We start from the raw sequence: 7,308 nt of genomic DNA on the forward strand, positions 1-7,308 counted from the left end.
CTAATTGTGTTGATGTCCTGGGGCTCTGTGGGTTCTGTTTGTGAACAGAGCCCCAGGACCAGCTTAGGGGACTCTTCTCCAGGTTAGGTTAGTGATGGCTTTGTTATGGAAGGTTTGGGAATCACTTCCTTTAAGGTGGTTGTAGAATTTAACAATTATTTTCTGGATATTGACAATTGGCGGGAATTGGCCTAATTCTACTCTGCGTGCATTAGTCAGTGTTTTACGTTGTACACAGAGGATATTTTTGCAGAATTCTGCATGCAGAGTCTCAATTTGGTGTTTGTCCCATTTTGTGAATTCTTGGTTGGTGAGTGGACCCCAGACCTCACAACCATAAAGGGCAATGGGTTCTATAACTGATTCAAGTATTTATTGCTAGATCCTAATTGGTATGTTGAATTTAATGTTCCTGTATCTTGCTCTGTATCTCTCTCTCTGTGTCTCCTTTCTGTGTGTCTCTCTCTCTCCTTTCTCTGTCTCCCTGTGTCTCCTTCATCTGTGTCTCTCTCTATCTTTCTCTCTCAATATTGTGTTCATCCCACATAACAGACCCAGTATCCTAAACCATGAGATGTGAAATAACTGACCCAGTATCCTAAACCATGAGATGTGAAATAACAGACCCAGTATCCTAAACCATGAGATGTGAAATAACAGACCCAGTATCCTAAACCATGAGGTGTAATATAACAGACCCAGTATCCTAAACCATGAGGTGTCATTTAACAGACCCAGTATTCTAAACCATGAGGTGTCATTTAACAGACCCAGTATTCTAAACCATGAGGTGTCATTTAACAGACCCAGTATTCTAAACCATGAGATGTGATATAAAAGACCCAGTATTCTAAACCATGAGATGTGATATAACAGACCCAGTATCCTAAACCATGAGGTGTCATTTAACAGACCCAGTATCCTAAACCATGAGGTGTCATTTAACAGACCCAGTATCCTAAACCATGAGATGTGATTTAACAGACCCAGTATTCTAAACCATGAGATGTGCAACTGACAACAGATATGAAAGATAGTGTTTTTTGTTGTTGTTTTTTAAACTCTGAAACATGCTATCCCTGTCCTGGATGGATGATCCCAGCCAAAGTGTCTGATTTGGCTGGGGGATTGTGTAATAGCTAGCTTCGCTGTGCTGCTCTGTTGTGTTCCTGGTTTCAAGGAAAGACTAACTTTATCTGCCCCGAGCACTGCCCCGCTTCTGCCCAATTAGACCATGCTCCATGAAATGCAGGTGTAACAAGCATCTCTCCTCTTTCATGCCCATCTATACCCTTTACCCTTCTATACCTTTCTATACAAATCTACAGTATATACCTCTCTATACCCTTCTATATCCTCTATACCCTCTATGCCATATATACCCATCTACACCTCTCTATAACTCTCTATACCCATCTATATCCTCTATACCCATCTATACCTCTCTATACCCTCTATACCCATCTATACCTCTCTATACCCTCTATGCCATATATACCCATCTATACCCCTCTATACCCTCTATACCCCTCTATATCCTCTATACCATCTATACCTCTCTATATCCTCTATACCATCTATACCCTCTATACCCTCTATACCCATCTATACCTCTCTATACCCATCTATACCTCTCTATATCCTCTATACCCATCTATACCCTCTATACCCATCTATACCTCTCTATATCCTCTATACCCCTCTATATCCTCTATACCCATCTATATCCTCTATACCCATCTATACCCCTCTATATCCTCTATACCCCTCTATACCCCTCTATATCCTCTATACCCCTCTATACCCATCTATACCTCTCTATATCCTCTATACCCCTCTATACCCCTCTATATCCTCTATACCCATCTATATCCTCTATACCCCTCTATACCTCTCTATATCCTCTATACCCATCTATACCCATATATACCCCTCTATATCCTCTATACCCATCTATATCCTCTATACCCCTCTATACCCCTCTATATCCTCTATACCCCTCTATACCCCTCTATATCCTCTATACCCCTCTATACCCATCTATACCTCTCTATATCCTCTATACCCCTCTATACCCCTCTATATCCTCTATACCCATCTATATCCTCTATACCCCTCTATACCTCTCTATATCCTCTATACCCATCTATACCCATATATACCTCTCTATATCCTCTATACCCATCTATACCTCTCTATATCCTCTATACCCCTCTATACCCCTCTATATCCTCTATACCCCTCTATACCCCTCTATATCCTCTATACCCCTCTATACCCCTCTATATATCCTCTATACCCCTCTATATCCTCTATACCCATCTATACCTCTCTATATCCTCTATACCCATCTATACCTCTCTATATCCTCTATACCACTCTATATCCTCTATACCCATCTATACCTCTCTATATCCTCTATACCCCTCTATATCCTCTATACCCATCTATACCCATCTATACCTCTCTATACCCATCTATATCCTCTATACCTCTCTATATCCTCTATACCCATCTATACCCATCTATACCTCTCTATACCCATCTATATCCTCTATACCTCTCTATATCCTCTATACCCATCTATACCCATCTATACCTCTCTATACCCATCTATATCCTCTATACCTCTCTATATCCTCTATACCCATCTATACCCATCTATACCTCTCTATACCCATCTATATCCTCTATACCCATCTATACCTCTCTACACCTCTCTATATCCTCTATACCCATCTATACCTCTCTATACCCATCTATATCCTCTATACCCTCTATACCCCTCTATATCATATATACCCATCTATACCTCTCTATATCATCTATACCTCTCTATATCCTCTATACCCATCTATACCCTCTATACCCTCTATACCTCTCTATATCCTCTATACCCATCTATACCCTCTATACCCTCTATACCCATCTATATCCTCTATACCCTCTATACCCCTCTATATCATATATACCCATCTATACCTCTCTATATCATCTATACCTCTCTATATCCTCTATACCCATCTATACCCTCTATACCCTCTATACCTCTCTATATCCTCTATACCCATCTATACCTTCTATACCCTCTATACCTTCTATACCCTCTATACCTCTCTATACCCTCTATACCTTCTATACCCCTCTATACCTCTCTATATCCTCTATACCCTCTATACCCTCTACACCTCTCTATATCCTCTATACCCATCTATATCCTCTATACCCATCTATACCCATCTATACCCCTGTATATCCTCTATACCCATCTATACCCATCTATACCTCTCTATATCCTCTATACCCATCTATACCCATCTATATCCTCTATACCCTCTATACCTCTCTATATCCTCTATACCTCTCTATATCCTCTATACCCATCTATACCCTCTATACCCTCTATACCCTCTATACCTCTCTATATCCTCTATACCCATCTATACCCTCTATACCCTCTATACCTCTCTATATCCTCTATACCCATCTATACCCTCTATACCCTCTATTCCCTCTATACCCATCTATACCCTCTATACCCTCTATACCTCTCTATACCCATCTATATCCTCTATACCCATCTATACCTCTCTATATCCTCTATACCCTCTATACCTCTCTATATCCTCTATACCCATCTACACCTCTCTATACCCTCTATACCCCTCTAGATCCTCTATACCCATCTATACCTCTCTATACCCATCTATATCCTCTATACCCTCTATATCATCTATACCCTTCTATACCTCTCTATATCCTCTATATCCTCTATACCCCTCTATATCATCTATACCAGGGGTGTCAAACTCAAATACCCAGTGGGCCAAAATGTAAAACCTGAACAAAGTCACGGGCCAACATTGAACAAATTAACCTTTTAATATGGACCCAAACAAGTTTTGCTTTAACATTGAATATGGAACAAGCATCGCTTATTACCATACAATATATAATTTAATAGTGGAGACATGCAAAATCGAATTTCAAATGAAAAAACACATCAATGGCATTCATTTATTAAATAAATAAAATTTAAATAAAAATTGTATGCCTGATTTCTATTTGCAGCCTTCTGATTTAAATACCAAAATTATTAGCCAGTTTTTCCACTGGCTAATAATTTTACAAATAAAATGATAATAAATCAATCAACCATTCAAGCCCATGCCTTGTAGCAAGAAAAAGTGCATAAAGAAAACGTTAATTATTGCACACTGGTCTAATCTGATGTGCCCAAGCCAGATACCTGGCATCTCTTCTTGGATGCTAGTTCATCAATGTCTAGGCTCAAGCTCTGAGCTGAAGAAATCCTCAGTATCGAGCGAAGATGTTCATCAGTCAGACGTCTCCTGTGAGTTGTTTTGGTCATCTTCATCGAGGAGAAAAGTTGCTCGCATAGATAAGTGCTGCCGAACATGGAGAGCATCTGAGCAGCTTGGGTGCGGAGCTGAGGCATTGTGTCAGGGATGAACCGTGGAAACTGTGCGGCGCCCACAGCATCATACTTTGACTTCAGCGTGTCGTTGCACTGGAGTTCAATCAGCTCCATTTGGATGTTGGTTGGTGCATTTTCCACATCAACTGCGAAGGGATTACTAAGCAGTTCAAACTTGCATTTCTGGGCATCGAAGTCGGCAAATCACCGGCTAAACTCAGCGGCGAGTTTTTCAGCAAACTGTGCGCATGGGAGCACGGCGGTAGAGATCTGCGCTTTTATGGATTGGCAGCAGGGAAAATGGCAAGGGTTTCCTTGCAGCATCTGATTCTCCCACAGGCACAGTTTAGTTTTGAAGGCCCTCACTGCAGCGTACATGTCTGTGATGATGCGCCCCCGCCCCTGAAGCTGCAGGTTCAGCGCATCGAGATGGCTCGAGATGTCACAGAGAAAGGCCAGCTCACACAGGAACTTTTGCTCCCGGAGCTCTGCTGTATCCTTCCCTTTGGTTTCCAGGAATTGACATATTTCCTCACGCAGCTCGAAACATCTTTTCAGTACTTTTCCTCTGCTTAGCCATCTCACCTCTGTGTGATACGGCACGTCTGCGTATTCCGAACCACACTCCTCCAGAAAAGATTTAAACTGGCGGTGATTTAGACCTTTGGCTCTTATAAAGTTAACTACCTGTGTTACTGTGGTCATAACATGTTCCATCTTTAGGGCTTTGGCACACAGTGCTTCCTGATGTATGATGCAGTGGTAAACAGTTAGCTCACCTGCACAGTTCTCTTCCCGCATCTTCTCCCGAACCATGCCCACCAGTCCACTCTTTTTACCGCACATCGCTGGCGCACCATCTGTCGTTAATCCAACGAGTTTATCCCACGGCAGCTTTATTTCAGTTACACATTTGGAAACCTCCTCAAAGATTTCCTTTCCTGTGGTTGTGCCATGCATTGATTTGAATCCTAATAGCTCCTCCGTAACACACAGATTTGTGTCCACTCCACGGATGAAGACTGACAGCTGAGCAGTATCAGATGCGTCGCAGCTCTCATCCACACCGAGGGAGAACGCAACAAAATCTTTTCCCTTTTCCATCAGCTGGTCATACAGATTGGTGGCAAGATCACATGTGCGATCAGCTACTGTGTTCCTGCTCAGGCTCACGTTTGAAAATGCTTGTTTTTTCTCTGGGCATACGAGGTCACAAACCTTCATCATGCACTTTTTCATGAACTCTCCCTCATTAAAGGGCCGGGCTGATTTTGCGATCTCTGCTGCCACTATATAACTAGCCTTTACAGCAGCCTCGCTTTGTGATGTGGCTTTTTTAAACATATTCTGTTGTGAAACCAAACTTCTTTTCATCTCCTCTACTTTCTGGCTCCTTTGAGTCATGTCCAGGTCCTTGTATTTGTCATGGTGTTTCGTTTCATAGTGTCGTCTAATGTTGTACTCCTTACTTACAGCCACGTTGACTCCACAAACAAGACAAACAGGTTTGTCTTTTACATATGTAAACAGATATTCTGCCTCCCACTTGTCCAGAAAGCTCCTGTTTTCTGCCTTTCTTTTCGCCATTTTTGGGAAGGGTTAGCTCGCTGACAGTTGTAGCGTCGATGTTGCTATGAGTACTGTCACAGAGGAGAGAGCGTTTCTGGGTCCTGTCCTGATTGGCGAGCGAAAACAGCAGAGCATTATGGGATTCGTAGTATTAGTGGTGAATGCGCTGTATAATACCGGCGGGCCAGCTCTAGTAGTAATTTGGTATTGTCTCGCGGGCCAAATATAATTACCCCACGGGCCAGAGTTTGACACCCATGATCTATACCCTTCTATACCTCATATCCTCTATACCCCTCTACATAATCTATACCCTCTATACCCCTCTATACCCCTCTATATCATCTATACCCATCTATACCCTCTATACCCTCTATCATCTATACCCTTCTATACCTCTCTCTATCCTCTATACCCATCTATACCTCTCTTTATCCTCTATACCTCTCTATACCCATATATACCTCTCTACACCTCTCTATACCCATCTATATACTCTATATCCATCTATATCCTCTATACCTATCTATATCCTCTATACCATCTATGTCCTCTATACCATCTATGTCCTCTATACCCTCTATACCCATCTATATCCTCTATACCCTCTATACCCCTCTATCATCTATACCCATCTATACCTCTCTATATCCTCTATACCCATCTATACCCCTCTATACCCTCTATACCCTCTATATCATCTATACCCTTCTATACCTCTCTATATCCATCTATACCCCTCTATACCCCTCTATATCATCTATACCCATCTATAACCATCTATACCTCTCTATACCCTCTATACCCTCTATACCTCTATACCCTCTATATCTCTCTATATCCTCTATACCCTTCTATATTCTCTATACCCATCTATACCTCTCTATACCCATCTATACCCTTTTATATTCTCTATACCTATCTATATACCTCTCTATATCCTCTATACCCTTCTATATTCTCTATACCCATCTATACTTCTCTATACCCATCTATACCCTTCTATATTCTCTATACCCATCTATATACACCTCTATACCCATCTATACCCTTCTATACCTATATATATCCTCTTTACCCCTCTATATTTCCTCTATAACACTCTATATATCAAATCAAATTTATTTATATAGCTCTTCTTACATCAGCTGATATCATCATATCCAAGATGGCGTAGAAGTCAGACATTGTTGTCTTGTCTCGTCCCATGTGTATATATATTTTTCTTCGCGTTCTTTTTATTATTTTTCCTAAACCTCAACTTCAAAATACTCTCCTGCAACCCGCCTCACCCAATGTGG

At 41.3% G+C, this 7,308-nt stretch overlaps 1 pseudogene; it reads right to left on the reverse strand.

The window, feature by feature from the left end:
* Positions 1 to 4,110: 4,110 nt before the first annotated feature.
* On the reverse strand, positions 4,111 to 6,055 carry LOC109879209 (general transcription factor II-I repeat domain-containing protein 2-like; annotated as a pseudogene).
* Positions 6,056 to 7,308: the final 1,253 nt, after the last annotated feature.

This window comes from Oncorhynchus kisutch, linkage group LG14 (assembly GCF_002021735.2).
Source record: "Oncorhynchus kisutch isolate 150728-3 linkage group LG14, Okis_V2, whole genome shotgun sequence".
Taxonomy (NCBI): Eukaryota; Metazoa; Chordata; class Actinopteri; order Salmoniformes; family Salmonidae; genus Oncorhynchus; species Oncorhynchus kisutch.